The sequence below is a fragment of the Schistocerca serialis genome, chromosome 3, assembly GCF_023864345.2.
Source record: "Schistocerca serialis cubense isolate TAMUIC-IGC-003099 chromosome 3, iqSchSeri2.2, whole genome shotgun sequence".
NCBI lineage: Eukaryota > Metazoa > Arthropoda > Insecta > Orthoptera > Acrididae > Schistocerca > Schistocerca serialis.
Window position 1 is genome coordinate 132,890,694 of NC_064640.1, and position 22,972 is coordinate 132,913,665.

Sequence of the window (22,972 nt, forward strand, 5' to 3'; positions counted from 1 at the left end):
ATCTAGCCTCAAAAAAAAATATAAAAAGAAAGAAGACTCAATCTAGCAAATGAACAATAAAGCATAATCATTAAAAACAAAACTAGACGGAAACATTAAAGAATGAACCAACCATCAACAATTATTAACTAAACAAAGAGGGATCAAAAAAATAGTTATAAATAAATACTTTAACATAAAGATAAACCAAAAGAATTAAAAAAATCATTACCATGAGAACGAATTATTGAAACTAAAATAGAAAGACCTAATGCACCTTCACAAACAGAAAAAACCAAAAAAATAACAGGAAAAAAAATAATCATAATCAAACTCAATAAGAAAAACAATAACCAACATAAATAAAGAAAGAACAATATATTCTAATCTCAAAAGAACCATTAATAAATGCTTACGTTTAGAAGAAAAAACATAAACACCAGCAAAATAAATTAATAAAGAAGTAAAGACAGAGAATATAAACATTAGTTTTAATAGTTTAAAAAAAACGCCGGTCTTGTAAACCGGAAATAAGTCTGGCCCCTGCTTTTAAAACTTCAGAGGTGGAAAGCTTTCCATCATCGGTCCCCAAAACCGATATTTTAAATAAACTAACGCCTGAAATGATCAATATAATAATTATATCACTATCAAATGTAATAAATATTAATTTTATTAAATTAAGATACCCAATATCAATAATGCTTTTCATTATCCTACAAACTTTTTTAGTTGGACTAATAACAGGAACAATAATGGAAAGATATTGGTTATCATATATTTTATTTTTAACATTTCTTGGTGGTATATTAGTTCTATTTATTTATATTACGAGAATTGCATCAAACGAAATATTTCAACCTAAATCAATTACAATAATTATTACCTTAACAATATGAATATTTATCATATCAACATTAATTATTTTAGATATAACAATATTAATAGACTTTTTCAAAAATACTGAAACTATAAATATTGATAATTCAATCAATTATCAAGAAATAACAATATCTTTAGAAAAACTATATAATAGACCAACATTCATTATTACAATAATAATAATAGTTTATTTATTTTTAGCACTATTAGCAGTTGTTAAAATCACCAACATTAACCAGGGTCCTATTCGTAAAATAAGATAATTTACTAATGAATAAACCCTTACGATTGAGACATCCTTTAATTAAAATCATTAATAACTCTTTAGTTGATTTACCCGCACCAACAAATATTTCATTTTGATGGAATTTTGGGTCCCTACTAGGGCTACGTTTGGTAATTCAAACTGTAACTGGACTATTTTTAGCTATACATTATACATCAAATATTGAAATAGCATTTAGTAGTGTAGTTCACATCTGCCGAGATGTAAATAATGGCTGAATTATTCGAACCTTACATGCAAATGGAGCTTCTATATTTTTTATTTGTATTTATTTGCATGTAGGACGAGGAATTTACTACGGATCTTATATATACATACACACCTGAATTATTGGTACAGTAATCCTATTTTTAGTTATAGCAACTGCATTTATAGGATACGTTTTACCTTGAGGTCAAATATCATTCTGAGGTGCAACAGTAATTACTAATTTATTATCAGCAATCCCATACTTAGGAACAGATTTAGTTCAATGAGTGTGAGGAGGATTTGCTGTTGATAATGCAACATTAAATCGATTCTTTACATTTCATTTTGTACTACCATTTATTATTGCTGCAATAGCTGCAATTCATTTATTTTTCCTTCACCAAACAGGGTCTAATAACCCTTTAGGACTAAATGGAGATATTGAAAAAATTCCATTTCACCCATACTTTACTTTCAAGGACTCTATTACATTTGTATTAATAACATCATTATTAATTATATTGTGCTTGATTAATCCTTACCTCCTAGGGGATCCGGATAATTTTGTACCTGCCAACCCATTAGTAACTCCTGTCCATATTCAACTAGAATGGTACTTCTTATTTGCATATGCAATTCTTCGGTCAATCCCTAATAAACTCGGAGGTGTTATTGCATTATTCTTATCAATTTGAATCTTAATAATTTTACCATTTTATAATAAAACACCATTCCGAGGTATTCAATTCTATCCTATCAACCAGATTTTATTCTGAATTATAGTAGTTGTTGTATGCTTATTAACATGAATTGGAAAACTGCCTGTTGAAGAACCTTATATTATAACAGGACAAATCTTAATAATTATTTACTTTACATACTTCTTAATTAATGTGCATGTTGCAAACGCATGAGATAAACTAATTAAGGAATAATAAGTTAATTAGCTTAGGAAAAGCATATGTTTTGAAAACATAAAACTAGAAGTTTAACTCTTCTATTAACTTTTCTTAAAAAATTTCACTAAATAAATGAAATAAATAAAATCTTTAAACCAACAAAGAAAATAAAAAAATTTAAAGATAATGGCAAAAAACTTTTTCAAGCTAAGTACATTAACTTATCGTAACGAAAACGTGGTAATGTACCACGAACTCAAATAAAACCAAAGGACATAACAGCAAGCTTAATGAAAAATATAAAAGAATAAAAATCACCACCTAAAAAAATTAAAGCTAATAACATTCTTATAAAACCAATTCTAGTATACTCAGCTAAAAAAATTAAAGTAAAACCTCCTGCACCATATTCAATATTAAAACCTGAAACTAACTCAGATTCACCCTCGGCAAAGTCAAAAGGAGTACGGTTAGTTTCAGCTAAACAAGAAGCAAAACAAGCTAAAGCTAAAGGAAAAGAAACAATAATAAATCAACAATAAAGCTGATAGTTTATAAAATCAAACATGTTAAAACTACCAATTAAAATAATTAAAGATAATAAAATTAAAGCCAAACTAACTTCATATGAAATTGTTTGAGCAACAGAACGAAGAGAACCTAGTAAAGAATAATTTGAATTAGAAGACCAACCAGCAATTATAACAGTATAAACACCTAATCTAGTACAGCATAAAAAAAAACAAAAATCCATAAGAAAAAGAACATATATAAGTTAAGTAGGGGAAAATCACTCAAACAGCCAAGGAAATTATTAAATTAAAAACAGGAGAAAAGTAATAAAGTAAATAATTACATATAATAGGAATTGGCTGCTCCCTACAAATTAACTTGATAGCATCACTAAAGGGTTGAGGAATTCCGACAAAACCTACTTTATTTGGACCCTTTCGAATTTGAATATAACCTAAAACCTTACGCTCTAATAAAGTTAAAAAAGCAACACTAATTAAAACACAAATAACTAATAAAAGAAAATTCAAAATAAACATAAATAAATCAGAAAGTATCAATACTATTTGTAGAAAAAATCTACATAAATGAATTCTAAATTCAACACATTAATCTGTCAAAATAGTAATTTAATTAGTATTAATCAATAAAATAAAAAATATTTCAACCATATGGTCCTTTCGTACTAATATGAATTAATAATCTTAGGATAGAAACCGACCTGGCTCACGCCGGTCTGAACTCGGTTCATGTAAGAATTTAAAGGTCGAACAGACCTAATTACTGGGCTACTGCACCCAAAATTTTTCTTAATCCAACATCGAGGTCGCAATCTGCTTTGTCGATATGAGCTCTCAAAAACAATTACACTGTTATCCCTAAGGTAACTTAATCTTATGATCATAAATTATGGATCAAAACAACAAACATAAATAAATGATATAATAATGAAGAGTTTGTTTATTCTTCATGTCACCCCACAAAACATCATCATTAAATATAGAAAGACAAACAAAAAACTATATAAAAATAAAATGTTAAGCTCTATAGGGTCTTCTCGTCCTAAAGAAAAATTTAAGCCTTTTGACTCAAAAGTTAAATTCAAAAATTTATTAAGAGACAGTTGATTTCTCATCAAGCCATTCATTCCAGCCACTAATTAAGAGACTAATGATTATGCTACCTTTGCACGGTCAAAATACCGCAGCTCTTTAAAAATTTGCTCAGTGAGCAGGCCAGACCTCAAAGTATTTTCTAGAGGACATGTTTTTGATAAACAGGCGGGTATCAATTTTGCCTAGTTCCTTATAATAAATTAACAAGGTAAAAATTATATACAAATAAATATACTAATTCTATCATTATTACAAAAATTTCAAAATTAAATTTATAATCTTAATAAAAAACCTAAAATAATTATAAAATCAAAAATAAAAATAATGAACTAAAACGTAATCTTAAAGATAGCTGGTTTAAAGCTTACTATTATATTTTATTAAAACAAATTATCGGTTATTAACTTCAAAGCTTATCCCTTAAAGAATAAATAAGTTAATATTTATACCTAAAAAATTAAATAAAAACAATTAACTTCAAAAAATTAAATTTTTTCTTAAGAAACTAGATATCTTGGGAAACGATTAACATCTCATTTCTATAAATAATTTAATAATAATTATGATACATTAACTATAAATTATTTATAAATCAACCCAAATCGAGACAAGTAAAGTAAATACTAAAATTTTGATAAACCCTGATACAAAAGGTACAATAAATAAAATCTACTTTTAAAAATTTAAAATAATATTTCATAAAGCAATTACATTACCAATAAACTATAATATAAAAATCAATTCTACAAAATATACTAAGACAAAATTCAACAAAATTATTTTTATTAAATAATTAAATAAACAAAAAATAAATATAATAAAATAAATAATCAAGATATCCTGATTTGCACAGAAAAATTTTCAGTGTAAATGAAACACTTTACTAATAAGTTATATCTTGAAACTCTTCCTAGATACACTTTCCAGTACATCTACTATGTTACGACTTATCTCATCTAAATTGAAGCTAAATTAAAGTAATAAAATAGAATAATCAATAATGAGAGCGACGGGCGATGTGTACACACCTCAGAGCCAATATCAGTTAAATTAAATAAATTAAATTACTATCAAATCCACCTTCATTAATAGTATTTCACCATCAAATCCGTTATAAACAAAAATCTATTGTAACCCACCTCCTCTTAATTATAAGCTGCACCTTGACCTGAAATACTTTATAATTATAAATCTTGAGAATTATAACTCTAAAAAGATTCTCTGATAACGGAGATATATAAACAAATAAATTAAGTAGAGTAAATCGCGTATTATCAATCATGAGGTAGGTTCCTCTGAATGGAATGAGATACCGCCAAATTCTTTGGGTTTAAAGACCTTAACTAATAGTACCCAGGTAAATATAATTAACATTTAAAATAATAGGGTATCTAATCCTAGTTTATTATTCAAATTTCACATATTCATAAAAAGAGCTATAAATAAATTTTAACATTTCACCTTACAAATTTATATTTTAACCCTAAAAATATAAATAACTGTTTTAACCAATAATATTCACTTGTATCAATCGTATAACCGCGGCTGCTGGCACGAATTATGCCGATACTAAATCAATTGCTAAATCCAAAATCACTTAATAATTAAATCAAATTACTGCAAAATAGAACATTTAGTTTAACAAAACTTACATATAATACAAAGAAAAAGTGAATAAATAAGCAAGAATAAAACTTTTGGAAACAAAATATCAAATTTAAAAATTTATAAAAATAAGAAAAAATAAACGATTCAAATATTTAAAGAAAAACAAAAGAAAAGAAACACAAAAATAACAAAAAAAAAAGAAACGCACCCTAGAATGACCACAACAACTTCTCTATTATATATAAATAAAGATTAATATGGAACATGTATACCGATAAATGTATTATATTCTTTCTTATTTAATCTTTCTTTTCACTAATAATAAAGAAAGATTAAATAATATAATAAATATATTTAATATAATTATGTAAATTAATGTAATATGTTATTAATATAAAATTAACTTTATATTAAGTTAACTTAAATATTAATTAGTTAAATAATTTAATTATAGATAATATATTAAATTATATTATTATAATTAATATAATTAATTATATTAATATAAAATTTTATATTTAATAATATTAATTATATTTATTATATCCAATTATAATAATATTTAATATTAATTTACATATTATTATAAAATTTATAATATAATAACCTATTTTAAGCTAAAAACATAAGTAGCTATAATCCTAGGTAAATAAATGTATTAAAATAATCATTTAATAATTATAAAATAACATTATAAGTATTTAAATTTAATTAAATGTAATATATTAATATAAATTATTTATTATATATAATATATATTCAGATTATCCTAACCGAGATAAATTAATTAGAAATAACCAAAATAATACATAAACAAATTTCTAAAAAAAAAATTTAATTTATATATTAAATATAAATTAAGTGCCTGATTAAAGGGTTACCTTGATAGGGTAAATCAAGTAAATAAAATTACCTTCATTAAAAATTACATAAGACAGAATTAAACTACCTCCTTTAGTATCAAAAACTAACGTGCATCATACACCTTAATGTAAAAAGGTAAGCTAAACAAGCTAATGGGTTCATACCCCATTTATAGAGGTATCAATCCTCTCCTTTTTAATGACCAACAACTCTACAAAACTTCTCTTCCTATCAACATTAATGATAGGAACGATCCTGTCCATTTCATCAAACTCCTGATTCGGAGTTTGAATAGGACTTGAGATCAACTTACTTTCATTTATTCCGCTCCTAACAAGAAATAAAAATATAATAATAAATGAATCATCAATTAAATATTTTATTGTACAAGCAATAGCATCGACAATACTATTATTTTCAATTTTGCTGATTCAAATAAAGTATCCAATAGGATGAGAAACAGAATTTATTCCATCAATAATAATTAGATCTAGATTATCATTAAAGATTGGGGCTGCACCCTTTCATTTCTGATTTCCAGAAGTAATAGGAGCTTCAAGATGAAATAACTGTTTAACACTAATAACATGACAAAAAATTGCCCCAATAATAGTATTATCTTATTGTATTCAACTAAGAACTTTCATTTGAACAATTATTATTCTAAGAATTATTATTGGGGCAATAGGTGGTTTAAATCAAACATCGCTACGACAACTTCTAGCATATTCCTCAATTAGACATTTAGGGTGAATAATTAGATCCCTAACAGTTAGAGAAAACATTTGAGAACTATACTTTATTATTTATTCACTATTAAGATTAATTATGGCCCTATTATTTAAGCAAATAAATCTATTTTTTATAAATCAGATCTATTCAGCTAGAAATATAAAAACTGAAATTAAATTCATAATATTCTTATCCCTTTCATCATTAGGTGGTTTACCACCATTTCTTGGATTTCTACCAAAATGAATTGTAATACAATCATTGATGGAAAATAACATAACAACTATTATAACAATTATGGTTGTATTAACTACAATCACACTTTATTATTATATACGTATTAGATTCTCAGCCCTAATTATATCATACACAGAAAATTCGTGATCTATAAAAATAAAGTCTCAAAAATCAAGAATTATTCTTCCTATAACAGTAATAATTTCAACAATAGGATTAATCTCAACATCAACCTTAATCTCATTATAGTAAGGACTTAAGTTAAACAAACTAATAACCTTCAAAGTTATAATTAAAAGAATAATCTTTTAGGCCTTAGTAAAATTTTACACCTCTAGAATTGCAGTCTAGAATCATAATTGAATATAAGACCTAAAGTATGGTAAGAGAGAAACATCTCATAAGTAGATTTACAGTCTACCACCTTAAATTCAGCCATCTTACCGCAAAAATGATTATTCTCAACAAACCATAAGGATATTGGTACTTTATATCAACACCTATTCTGATTCTTTCGGCACCCAGAAGTTTACATTTTAATTCTACCGGGGTTCGGGATTATTTCTCACATTGTATGTCAAGAAAGAGGAAAAATTGAATCATTTGGAACATTAGGTATAATTTATGCTATATTATCAATTGGACTAATAGGATTTATTGTATGAGCACATCATATATTCACAGTAGGAATAGACGTTGATACACGAGCATACTTTACATCAGCAACAATAATTATTGCTGTACCTACAGGAATCAAGGTATTCAGATGAATAGCTACACTATATGGAACTAAATTCAAATTCAATCCACCGTTATTATGAGCTTTAGGATTTATTTTTCTATTTACAATTGGTGGACTAACAGGATTAGTATTAGCAAATTCATCACTTGACATCGTATTACATGATACATATTATGTAGTAGCCCACTTCCATTATGTGTTATCCATAGGAGCAGTATTTGCAATCATAGGAGGTGTTATTCAATGATACCCATTATTTACAGGATTAACTATAAATAATACATGATTAAAAATCCAATTTACAATTATATTTATTGGAGTAAACTTAACATTTTTCCCTCAGCACTTCCTAGGACTAGCAGGAATACCACGACGGTATTCAGACTACCCAGACGCATATACATCATGAAATGTAGTATCAAGAATTGGGTCCACAATTTCTATTGTAGGAATCATTATATTCATTGTAATTATATGAGAAAGAATGGTTACAAACCGGGCAATCATATTTAGAGCTAATATAAGAAGATCAACAGAATGACTACAAAATAACCCACCTGCGGAACACAATTACTCAGAGCTACCATTAATTTCTAGATTCTAATATGGCAGATTAGTGCAGTAGATTTAAGCTCTACAAATAAAGGTTTGACCTTTTATTAGAAAAATTAATTAATGGCAACATGATCAAATTTATCCCTTCAAGATGGAGCTTCACCATTAATGGAGCAACTATCATTCTTCCATGATCATACTATGGTCGTATTATTATTAATTACAGTAATTGTAGGCTATGCCCTAAGTTACATATTATTCATTGCCTATACAAACCGAAACATACTTCACGGGCATTTAATTGAAACAATCTGAACAGCACTACCAGCAATTACACTAATTTTTATTGCACTACCATCATTACGACTTCTATATTTACTTGATGATTCGGTAGACGCAATAATTACGATTAAAACAATTGGACGACAATGATATTGAAGATATGAATATTCAGACTTTATAGATGTAGAATTTGACACTTATATAACACCAGAACAAGACCTAGAAAACGACGGATTTCGACTTCTAGATGTAGATAACCGAACAATTTTACCAATAAATACAGAAGTACGAGTATTAACAAGAGCATCAGACGTTCTACATTCATGAGCAGTGCCTGCATTAGGAGTTAAAATTGACGCAACGCCAGGTCGACTAAACCAAGGAACATTTACAATAAACCGGCCTGGACTATTCTTTGGACAATGCTCAGAAATCTGTGGAGCAAACCACAGATTTATACCAATTGTAATTGAAAGAACTTCAGTAAACTTATTTATCAAGTGATTATCTAAGATAATCTAAGGAGTTAGTTAAAATATATAACATTAGAGTGTCAATCTAAAATAACTAAATAATTAGTACACCTTGAAATACATCAGATGACTGAAAGTAAGTAATGGTCTCTTAAACCAAAAAATAGTAAATTAACGACTACTTCTGATGGGGAATTCAATCCAAATCCCTCAAATATCCCCTCTCATATGATTCTCCCTATTTATTATATTTTCGACTACATTAATTTTATTTAATCAAATAAACTTTTTCTCATTTAAACCAAACCTTATTAAAAGAGCAGAAAAAAGAACAATTGATATAAAGAACTTGAATTGAAAATGATAACAAACTTATTTTCAACATTTGATCCATCAACTAATATCTTCAATTTATCGTTAAATTGAACTAGAACATTCCTAGGATTATTATTAATCCCATCAATATTTTGACTTACACCATCACGAATTAATATTATTTGAAATAAACTAAACTTAACCTTACACAATGAATTTAAAACATTGCTAGGACCAAAATCATTTAATGGAACAACATTCATCTTCATTTCAATCTTTATTATAATACTATTTAATAATTTCATAGGATTATTCCCTTACATCTTTACTAGAACAAGACATATAGCATTAACATTTGCAATTGCTCTACCTATATGATTAAGATTTATATTATTTGGATGAATTAATCATACAAATCACATATTTGCACACCTTGTTCCACAAGGAACACCACCTGCATTAATATCATTTATAGTATTAATTGAAACAATTAGAAATGTCATTCGACCAGGTACACTAGCAGTACGACTAGCAGCAAATATAATTGCAGGGCACTTACTATTAACGTTACTAGGAAATACAGGACCATCTATAGCAATAAACTTAATTTCACTATTAATTATTGGACAAATACTTCTATTAATTCTAGAATCAGCAGTAGCAATAATTCAGGCCTATGTTTTCTCAATTTTAAGAACTTTATATTCTAGAGAAGTATACTAAACTTATGTTAACAACTCACTCAAACCACCCATTCCACTTAGTAGATTACAGACCTTGACCATTAACAGGAGCAATTGGAGCAATAGTTCTAGTATCAGGATTAGCAAAATGATTTCACCTACTTAACATTAACTTATTGATAATTGGATTTGGAATTACACTTCTAACTATAATCCAATGATGACGAGATGTAGTCCAAGAAGGAACATACCAAGGACTACATACGGGATTTGTATCAATTGGATTACGATGAGGAATAATTTTATTTATTGCATCAGTAGTACTATTCTTTGTTTCATTTTTCTGAGCATTTTTTAGAAGAAGACTAGCACCTACTATTGAACTAGGAATATTATGACCCCCAATAGGAATTCAACCTTTCAATCCTATACAAATTCCATTACTTAATACAGCTATTCTTTTAGCGTCAGGAGTAACAGTAACATGAGCACATCATAGTCTAATAGAATCTAATCATACTCAAGCATTACAAGGATTATTCTTCACAGTACTACTAGGACTATACTTCACTATACTTCAAGCATATGAATATTGAGAAGCACCCTTCACCATTGCAGATGCAGTTTATGGATCAACATTCTTTGTTGCAACAGGATTTCATGGTCTACATGTAATTATTGGAACAATTTTCTTATCAACATGTCTACTTCGACATTCAATAAATCAATTCTCACCAAGACACCACTTTGGGTTTGAAGCAGCAGCATGATACTGACACTTTGTAGACGTAGTATGATTATTCTTATATATTTCTATTTATTGATGAGGTAGATAATTGTTTTTCTAGTATAAATAGTACATTTGACTTCCAATCAAAAAGCTTGATATAAATCAAGAAAAACAATCCTAATTTTATCTACAAGAATTTTTATTAGATTTATTATTCCAATAATTGTTATAATCCTTGCAACAACATTATCAAAAAAATTAAATAATGACCGAGAAAAAAGATCACCATTTGAGTGTGGATTTGACCCAAAAAGATCAGCACGAATACCATTCTCACTTCGATTCTTCTTAATTGCAGTAATTTTCTTAATTTTTGATGTAGAAATCGCATTAATCCTTCCAATTGTAATTATTTTTAAAACTTCAGACATTATAATCTGAACAGTATCAACAATATTTTTTATTATAGTATTATTAGGCGGACTATACCATGAATGAAATCAAGGAGCCTTACAATGAGCAGAATAAAGGGTTGTAGTTAACTATAACATTTGGGTTGCATTCAAAAAGTATTGATATAATCAATCAACCTTAAATAGAATAAGAAGCGAAGTATTGCAGTCAGTTTCGACCTGGAAGATTGGTAAATAAAATACCCTTATTCTTATTAATTGAAGCCAAAAAGAGGCGTATTACTGTTAATAATATAATTGAACTATAAAGTTCCAATTAAGGAAATGTAAAGCCAATATGAAAGCTGCTAACTTTTTATATTAGCGGTTAAACTCCGTTAACATTTCTAAAATTTATATAGTTTAAATAAAACATTACATTTTCACTGTAAAAATAATATATGTATATTTATAAATACCTAAAAGTAAAAATACTTCCTTAACATCTTCAGTGTCACGCTCTAATTAAAAGCTATTTAAGTAAACGAAAAATAATACCACCAAAATAAATATTCAAAAAATAAAAGTTAAAAGATAAATCTTAAAATTAGAATCATATCAACCCTGTATATAACTAATTAAATAAATAAATAGTCTATATAAACCTTGACCACCAAATAATTCACCTCAACCATAATCAAATGACTTTGATGAATAATAACCCAATTTTCAAGGAAAATATCTAATAAACTTAGTTGAAATGAAAGGTATAAACCACATAGAACCAGCAAATCTAACAAAAGAAAGCATACCTAAAGAAAATAAATTTTGAGAAAAATCAAAATTAGAAATAAGATAACCCAAATAAGAACCTAAAACAACTACAGTAATAGTTAAAAACTTCAAATAATAAGGCAAGGCAATCACATGAGGAACAGGAAAAATTAACCAAGACAAAAGACTACCACCAAAAACAGCAACAAACAATAAACCAATTATACCAAAAGAAATATAATAACCCTTATCGTCAAAAGAAAATCTAGAATAAAAATTATTGTCACCAGATATTGAATAATAAAAAAGACGAAAAAGAGTAAGAAGCAGTTAAACCAGTAGAAAAGAAATAAAGAAAAAAAATCAAACAATTAATTCATCTTAAACAAACCATCTCAAGAATTAAATCCTTTGAATAAAAACCTGCTAAAAATGGTATACCACACAAAGATAAACTAGAAACATTAAAACAAACTGAAGTTAAAGGCATAAAATTAACAATTGAACCTATAAAACGAATATCCTGAGAATCCTTTAAATTATGAATTATTGAACCTGCACACATAAACAATAAAGCCCTAAATAAAGCATGAGCTAATAAATGAAAAAATGCAAGTTTTGGATAGCCCATGGCCAAAATTCTTATTATTAAACCAAGTTGTCTTAAAGTAGAAAGAGCAATAATTTTCTTCAAATCAAATTCAAAATTTGCACCCAAACCGGCCATAAACATAGTTATACAACCAATTAAAAGTAAGAATCAACCACAATTATAAGTATCTAATATTGGTCTAAAACGAATTAATAAATAAACCCCAGCAGTAACAAGAGTAGAAGAATGAACCAAAGCAGAAACAGGAGTAGGGGCAGCCATAGCAGCAGGAAGTCAAGAAGAAAAGGGAATTTGAGCTCTTTTAGCTATAGCTGCTAAAACAATTAATATAGTAATAAGCTTTATTTCAAAAGAATTAGAAATAAAATCATAATAATAAATATAATTTCAACTGCCAAAATTCAATATTCAAGCAATAGAAATTAAAATAGCAACATCACCAATACCATTAGAAAGTGCAGTTAACATACCCGCACTATAAGATTTTACATTTTGATAATAAATAACTAAACAATAAGAAACTAAACCTAAACCATCCCATCCTAATAAAATTCTAATCAAATTAGGACTAATAATTAAAAACCCTATAGAAAGAATAAATATTAAAACAATAATAATAAAACGATTTATATTCTTTTCTCCCGATATATAATCCTCTCTATAATAAATAACCAAAGAAGAAATATACATAACAAAAGATATAAAAATAAGAGACATTCAATCCAAAATTAAAGTCATAACAACCATAGAACCATTTAAATTAAAAAGCTCTCATTCAACAAAAACTCTATAATCAATTATTAAATAATAAATACCCAAAATAAAAATTATAGTTCTAGAAAAAAATAAAGAAAAAAAACTCAAAGAACAAATTGAAAACAAATTCACGGCCTAAGATGAAAAAATTCGTATCATTGATTCCACAAAACAACATTTTTAATTAAAATACTTAAGCAAACTAAACAAAAAAATACTCCCCCTTTAAACAAAGAATATTTAAAGGCAATCAATGCAAAAGTAAAAGATGATATTCACGAAAATAACCAAGAGAACAAGTATAAACACCAGAATAATAATTACCATGCTGAGAATAAGAATACATATATAAAGTATAAACAGCTCTAAAAAAAGACAAAAAAATTAAAGCAAGAAATCTAAAAGAAGATCAAGACATAATTCTATTTAATAATCTAAGTTCACCTACCAAATTTAAAGAAGGAGGAGCGGCTATATTAGAAGATCTCAAAAGAAATCATCATAAAGCCATTCTTGGCATTAAATTAATTATACCCTTGTTAATTAATAATCTTCGTCTACCTAAACGCTCATAAATAATATTAGATAGACAAAATAAACCAGAAGAACACAAACCATGACCAACCATTAAAGAAAGAGAACCTATACAACCTCATCAATTCATAGTTATCAATCCTCCAATAACCATTCTTATATGAGCAACAGAAGAATAAGCAATTAAAGACTTTAAATCAACCTGACGAAAACAAATAAATCTAACAATAACCCCACCGGATAAGCCTAAAGACAATCAAAAATAATTAAACTTTAAACCCAAATAAGAAATAACCTTTATAACCCGAAAAATACCATAACCACCTAACTTTAATAAAACACCAGCAAGAATTATTCTACCTGAAATAGGGGCCTCAACATGGGCCTTAGGAAGCCACAAATGAACCAAAAATATTGGCATCTTAACTAAAAAAGCAAGAATTATAAAAACATAAAACATAAAATAATAAGAACCAAAATCAACCAATAAAGGAAAGTATAAAGTATTAGAAAAATCATAAACCCTAAATAACACTAATAATAAAGGCAATCTAGCAACCAAAGTATAAAAAATTAAATAAACACCAGCCTGCAACCGTTCAGGTTGATAGCCCCAACCCAAAATCAAAAGTAAAGTAGGAACCAATCTAGCCTCAAAAAAAATATAAAAAGAAAGAAGACTCAATCTAGCAAATGAACAATAAAGCATAATCATTAAAATTAAAACTATAAAAACAAAAAAATTAGAATGATAAGAACTTAAATAAACTGAACCTCTAGCAGTAATTATTAAAGAACAAATTCAAAAACTAAGTAGAATCAAACTAAAAGAAAAATAATCAATACCAAAATAATATCTAATCATATTTAAATCTGCATATGAATAAACACAAATCATAAAAACAAAACTAGACAGAAACATTAAAGAATGAACCAACCATCAACAATTATTAACTAAACAAAGAGCGATCAAAAAAATAGTTATAAATAAATACTTTAACATAAAGATAAACCAAAAGAATTAAAAAAATCATTACCATGAGAACGAATTATTGAAACTAAAATAGAAAGGCCTAAAGCACCTTCACAAACAGAAAAAACCAAAAAAATAACAGGAAAAAAATAATCATAATCAAACTCAATAAGAAAAACAATAACCAACATAAATAAAGAAAGAACAATATATTCTAATCTCAAAAGAACCATTAATAAATGCTTACGTTTAGAAGAAAAAACATAAACACCAGCAAAATAAATTAATAAAGAAGTAAAGACAGAGAATATAAACATTAGTTTTAATAGTTTAAAAAAAACGCCGGTCTTGTAAACCGGAAATAAGTCTGGCCCCTGCTTTTAAAACTTCAGAGGTGGAAAGCTTTCCATCATTGGTCCCCAAAACCGATATTTTAAATAAACTAACCCCTGAAATGATCAAAATAATAATTATATCACTATCAAACGTAATAAATATTAATTTTATTAAATTAAGATACCCAATATCAATAATGCTTTTCATTATCCTACAAACTTTTTTAGTTGGACTAATAACAGGAACAATAATGGAAAGATATTGGTTATCATATATTTTATTTTTAACATTTCTTGGTGGTATATTAGTTCTATTTATTTATATTACGAGAATTGCATCAAACGAAATATTTCAACCTAAATCAATTACAATAATTATTACCTTAACAATATGAATATTTATCATATCAACATTAATTATTTTAGATATAACAATATTAATAGACTTTTTCAAAAATACTGAAACTATAAATATTGATAATTCAATCAATTATCAAGAAATAACAATATCTTTAGAAAAACTATATAATAGACCAACATTCATTATTACAATAATAATAATAGTTTATTTATTTTTAGCACTATTAGCAGTTGTTAAAATCACCAACATTAACCAGGGTCCTATTCGTAAAATAAGATAATTTACTAATGAATAAACCCTTACGATTGAGACATCCTTTAATTAAAATCATTAATAACTCTTTAGTTGATTTACCCACACCAACAAATATTTCATTTTGATGGAATTTTGGGTCCCTACTAGGGCTATGTTTGGTAATTCAAATTGTAACTGGACTATTTTTAGCTATACATTATACATCAAATATTGAAATAGCATTTAGTAGTGTAGTTCACATCTGCCGAGATGTAAATAATGGCTGAATTATTCGAACCTTACATGCAAATGGAGCTTCTATATTTTTTATTTGTATTTATTTGCATGTAGGACGAGGAATTTACTACGGATCTTATATATACATACACACCTGAATAATTGGTACAGTAATCCTATTTTTAGTTATAGCAACTGCATTTATAGGATACGTTTTACCTTGAGGTCAAATATCATTCTGAGGTGCAACAGTAATTACTAATTTATTATCAGCAATCCCATACTTAGGAACAGATTTAGTTCAATGAGTGTGAGGAGGATTTGCTGTTGATAATGCAACATTAAATCGATTCTTTACATTTCATTTTGTACTACCATTTATTATTGCTGCAATAGCAGCAATTCATTTATTTTTCCTTCACCAAACAGGGTCTAATAACCTTTTAGGACTAAATGGAGATATTGAAAAAATTCCATTTCACCCATACTTTACTTTCAAGGACTCTATTACATTTGTATTAATAACATCATTATTAATTATATTGTGCTTGATTAATCCTTACCTCCTAGGGGATCCGGATAATTTTGTACCTGCCAACCCATTAGTAACTCCTGTCCATATTCAACCAGAATGGTACTTCTTATTTGCATATGCAATTCTTCGGTCAATCCCTAATAAACTCGGAGGTGTTATTGCATTATTCTTATCAATTAGAATCTTAATAATTTTACCATTTTATAGTAAAACACCATTCCGAGGTATTCAATTCTATCCTATCAACCAGATTTTATTCTGAATTATAGTAGTTGTTGTATGCTTATTAACATGAATTGGAAAACTGCCTGTTGAAGAACCTTATATTATAACAGGACAAATCTTAACAATTATTTACTTTACATACTTCTTAATTAATGTGCATGTTGCAAACGCATGAGATAAACTAATTAAGGAATAATAAGTTAATTAGCTTAGGAAAAGCATATGTTTTGAAAACATAAAACTAGAAGTTTAACTCTTCTATTAACTTTTCTTAAAAAATTTCACTAAATAAATGAAATAAATAAAATCTTTAAACCAACAAAGGAAATAAAAAAATTTAAAGATAATGGCAAAAAACTTTTTCAAGCTAAGTACATTAACTTATCGTAACGAAAATGTGGTAATCTACCACGAACTCAAATAAAACCAAAGGACATAACAGCAAGCTTAATAAAAAATATAAAAGAATAAAAATCACCACCTAAAAAAATTAAAGCTAATAACATTTTTATAAGAACAATTCTAGTATACTCAGCTAAAAAAGTTAAAGTAAAACCTCCTGCACCATATTCAATATTAAAACCTGAAACTAACTCAGATTCACCATCGGCAAAGTCAAAAGGAGTACGGTTAGTTTCAGCTAAACAAGAAGCAAAACAAGCTAAAGCTAAAGGAAAAGAAATAATAATAAATCAACAATAAAGCTGATAGTTTATAAAATCAAACATGTTAAAACTACCAATTAAAATAATTAAAGATAATAAAATTAAAGCCAAACTAACTTCATATGAAATTGTTTGAGCAACAGAACGAAGAGAACCTAGTAAAGAATAATTTGAATTAGAAGACCAACCAGCAATTATAACAGTATAAACACCTAATCTAGTACAGCATAAAAAAAACAAAAATCCATAAGAAAAAGAACATATATAAGTTAAGTAGGGGAAAATCACTCAAACAGCCAAGGAAATTATTAAATTAAAAACAGGAGAAAAGTAATAAAGTAAATAATTAGATATAATAGGAATTGGCTGCTCCTTACAAATTAACTTGATAGCATCACTAAAGGGTTGAGGAATTCCGACAAAACCTACTTTATTTGGACCCTTTCGAATTTGAATATAACCTAAAACCTTACGCTCTAATAAAGTTAAAAAAGCAACACTAATTAAAACACAAATAACTAATAAAAGAAAATTCAAAATAAACATAAATAAATCAGAAAGTATCAATACTATTTGTAGAAAAAATCTACATAAATGAATTCTAAATTCAACACATTAATCTGTCAAAATAGTAATTTAATTAGTATTAATCAATAAAATAAAAAATATTTCAACCATATGGTCCTTTCGTACTAATATGAATTAATAATCTTAGGATAGAAACCGACCTGGCTCACGCCGGTCTGACCTCAGATCATGTAAGAATTTAAAGGTCGAACAGACCTAATTACTGGGCTACTGCACCCAAAATTTTTCTTAATCCAACATCGAGGTCGCAATCTGCTTTGTTGATATGAGCTCTCAAAAACAATTACGCTGTTATCCCTAAGGTAACTTAATCTTATGATCATAAATTATGGATCAAAACAACAAACATAAATAAATGATATAATAATGAAGAGTTTGTTTATTCTTCATGTCACCCCACAAAACATCATCATTAAATATAGAAAGACAAACAAAAAACTATATAAAAATAAAATGTTAAGCTCTATAGGGTCTTCTCGTCCTAAAGAAAAATTTAAGCCTTTTGACTCAAAAGTTAAATTCAAAAATTTATTAAGAGACAGTTGATTTCTCGTCAAGCCATTCATTCCAGCCACTAATTAAGAGACTAATGATTATGCTACCTTTGCACGGTCAAAATACCGCGGCTCTTTAAAAATTTGCTCAGTGAGCAGGCCAGACCTCAAAGTATTTTCTAGAGGACATGTTTTTGATAAACAGGCGGGTATCAATTTTGCCTAGTTCCTTATAATAAATTAACAAGGTAAAAATTATATACAAATAAATATACTAATTCTATCATTATTACAAAAATTTCAAAATTAAATTTATAATCTTAATAAAAAACCTAAAATAACTATAAAATCAAAAATAAAAATAATGAACTAAAACATAATCTTAAAGATAGCTGGTTTAAAGCTTACTATTATATTTTATTAAAACAAATTATAGGTTATTAACTTGAAAGCTTATCCCTTAAAGAATAAATAAGTTAATATTTATACCTAAAAAATTAAATAAAAACAATTAACTTCAAAAAATTAAATTTTTTCTTAAGAAACTAGATATCTTGGGAAACGATTAACATCTCATTTCTATAAATAATTTAATAATAATTATGATACATTAACTATAAATTATTTATAAATCAACCCAAATCGAGACAAGTAAAGTAAATACTAAAATTTTGATAAACCCTGATACAAAAGGTACAATAAATAAAATCTACTTTTAAAAATTTAAAATAATATTTCATAAAGCAATTACATTACCAATAAACTATAATATAAAAATCAATTCTACAAAATATACTAAGACAAAATTCAACAAAATTATTTTTATTAAATAATTAAATAAACAAAAAATAAATATAATAAAATAAATAATCAAGATATCCTGATTTGCACAGAAAAATTTTCAGTGTAAATGAAACACTTTACTAATAAGTTATATCTTGAAACTCTTCCTAGATACACTTTCCAGTACATCTACTATGTTACGACTTATCTCATCTAAATTGAAGCTAAATTAAAGTAATAAAATAGAATAATCAATAATGAGAGCGACGGGCGATGTGTACACACCTCAGAGCCAATATCAGTTAAATTAAATAAATTAAATTACTATCAAATCCACCTTCATTAATAGTATTTCACCATCAAATCCGTTATAAACAAAAATCTATTGTAACCCACCTCCTCTTAATTATAAGCTGCACCTTGACCTGAAATACTTTATAATTATAAATCTTGAGAATTATAACTCTAAAAAGATTCTCTGATAACGGAGATATACAAACAAATAAATTAAGTAGAGTAAATCGTGTATTATCAATCATGAGGTAGGTTCCTCTGAATGGAATGAGATACCGCCAAATTCTTTGGGTTTAAAGACCTTAACTAATAGTACCCAGGTAAATATAATTAACATTTAAAATAATAGGGTATCTAATCCTAGTTTATTATTCAAATTTCACAGATTCATAAAAAGAGCTATAAATAAATTTTAACATTTCACCTTACAAATTTATATTTTAACCCTAAAAATATAAATAACTGTTTTAACCAATAATATTCACTTGTATCAATCGTATAACCGCGGCTGCTGGCACGAATTATGCCGATACTAAATCAATTGCTAAATCCAAAATCACTTGATAATTAAATAAATTTCTGCAAAATAGAACATTTAGTTTAACAAAACTTACATATAATACAAAGAAAAAGTGAATAAATAAGCAAGAATAAAACTTATGGAAACAAAATAAGAAATTTAAAAATGTATAAAAATAAGAAAAAATAAACGATTCAAATATTTAAAGAAAAACAAAAGAAAAGAAACACAAAAATAACAAAAAAAAAAAAGAAACGCACCCTAGAATGACCACAACAACTTCTCTATTATATATAAATAAAGATTAATATGGAACATGTATACCGATAAATGTATTATATTCTTTCTTATTTAATCTTTCTTTTCACTAATAATAAAGAAAGATTAAATAATATAATAAATATATTTAATATAATTATGTAAATTAATGTAATATGTTATTAATATAAAATTAACTTTATATTAAGTTAACTTAAATATTAATTAGTTAAACAATTTATTTATAGATAATATATTAAATTATATTATTATAATTAATATAATTAATTATATTAATATAAAATTTTATATTTAATAATATTAATTATATTTATTATATCCAATTATAATAATATTTAATATTAATTTACATATTATTATATAATTTATAATATAATAACCTATTTTAAGCTAAAACCATAAGTAGCTATAATACTAGGTAAATAAATGTATTAGAATAATCATTTAATAATTATAAAATAACATTATAAGTATTTAAATTTAATTAAATGTAATATATTAATATAAATTATTTATTATATATGATATATATTCAGATTATCCTAACCGAGATAAATTAATTAGAAATAACCAAAATAATACATAAACAAATTTCTAAAAAAAAATTTTAATTTATATATTAAATATAAATGAAGTGCCTGATTAAAGGGTTACCTTGATAGGGTAAATCAAGTAAATAAAATTACCTTCATTAAAAATTACATAAGACAGAATTAAACTACCTCCTTTAGTATCAAAAACTAACGTGCATCATACACCTTAATGTAAAAAGGTAAGCTAAACAAGCTAATGGGTTCATACCCCATTTATAGAGGTATCAATCCTCTCCTTTTTAATGACCAACAACTCTACAAAACTTCTCTTCCTATCAACATTAATGATAGGAACGATCCTGTCCATTTCATCAAACTCCTGATTCGGAGTTTGAATAGGACTTGAGATCAACTTACTTTCATTTATTCCGCTCCTAACAAGAAATAAAAATATAATAATAAATGAATCATCAATTAAATATTTTATTGTACAAGCAGTAGCATCGACAATACTATTATTTTCAATTTTGCTGATTCAAATAAAGTATCCAATAGGATGAGAAACAGAATTTATTCCATCAATAATAATTAGATCTAGATTATCATTAAAGATTGGGGCTGCACCCTTTCATTTCTGATTTCCAGAAGTAATAGGAGCTTCAAGATGAAATAACTGTTTAACACTAATAACATGACAAAAAATTGCCCCAATAATAGTATTATCTTATTGTATTCAACTAAGAACTTTCATTTGAACAATTATTATTCTAAGAATTATTATTGGGGCAATAGGTGGTTTAAATCAAACATCGCTACGACAACTTCTAGCATATTCCTCAATTAGACATTTAGGGTGAATAATTAGATCCCTAACAGTTAGAGAAAACATTTGAGAACTATACTTTATTATTTATTCACTATTAAGATTAATTATGGCCCTATTATTTAAGCAAATAAATCTATTTTTTATAAATCAGATCTATTCAGCTAGAAATATAAAAACTGAAATTAAATTCATAATATTCTTATCCCTTTCATCATTAGGTGGTTTACCACCATTTCTTGGATTTCTACCAAAATGAATTGTAATACAATCATTGATGGAAAATAACATAACAACTATTATAACAATTATGGTTGTATTAACTACAATCACACTTTATTATTATATACGTATTAGATTCTCAGCCCTAATTATATCATACACAGAAAATTCGTGATCTATAAAAATAAAGTCTCAAAAATCAAGAATTATTCTTCCTATAACAGTAATAATTTCAACAATAGGATTAATCTCAACATCAACCTTAATCTCATTATAGTAAGGACTTAAGTTAAACAAACTAATAACCTTCAAAGTTATAATTAAAAGAATAATCTTTTAGGCCTTAGTAAAATTTTACACCTCTAGAATTGCAGTCTAGAATCATAATTGAATATAAGACCTAAAGTATGGTAAGAGAGAAACATCTCATAAGTAGATTTACAGTCTACCACCTTAAATTCAGCCATCTTACCGCAAAAATGATTATTCTCAACAAACCATAAGGATATTGGTACTTTATATCAACACCTATTCTGATTCTTTCGGCACCCAGAAGTTTACATTTTAATTCTACCGGGGTTCGGGATTATTTCTCACATTGTATGTCAAGAAAGAGGAAAAATTGAATCATTTGGAACATTAGGTATAATTTATGCTATATTATCAATTGGACTAATAGGATTTATTGTATGAGCACATCATATATTCACAGTAGGAA

The 22,972-nt window shown here is 26.4% G+C and overlaps 2 long non-coding RNA genes across 2 annotated transcripts; one reads left to right on the forward strand and one right to left on the reverse strand.

Moving 5' to 3' along the window:
* The first annotated feature begins 2,764 nt into the window (after positions 1-2,764).
* Positions 2,765-18,271, forward strand: LOC126469831 (uncharacterized). Its single transcript, XR_007586081.1, has 2 exons — positions 2,765-3,071; positions 18,050-18,271. It is a non-coding gene; the product is annotated as an uncharacterized LOC126469831 (long non-coding RNA).
* On the reverse strand, positions 3,374-19,644 carry LOC126469830 (uncharacterized). The gene is made up of 2 exons (XR_007586080.1): positions 18,467-19,644; positions 3,374-3,489 (listed from the first exon to the last, which is right to left on the reverse strand). It is a non-coding gene; the product is annotated as an uncharacterized LOC126469830 (long non-coding RNA).
* Between the last annotated feature and the right edge of the window lie 3,328 nt (positions 19,645-22,972).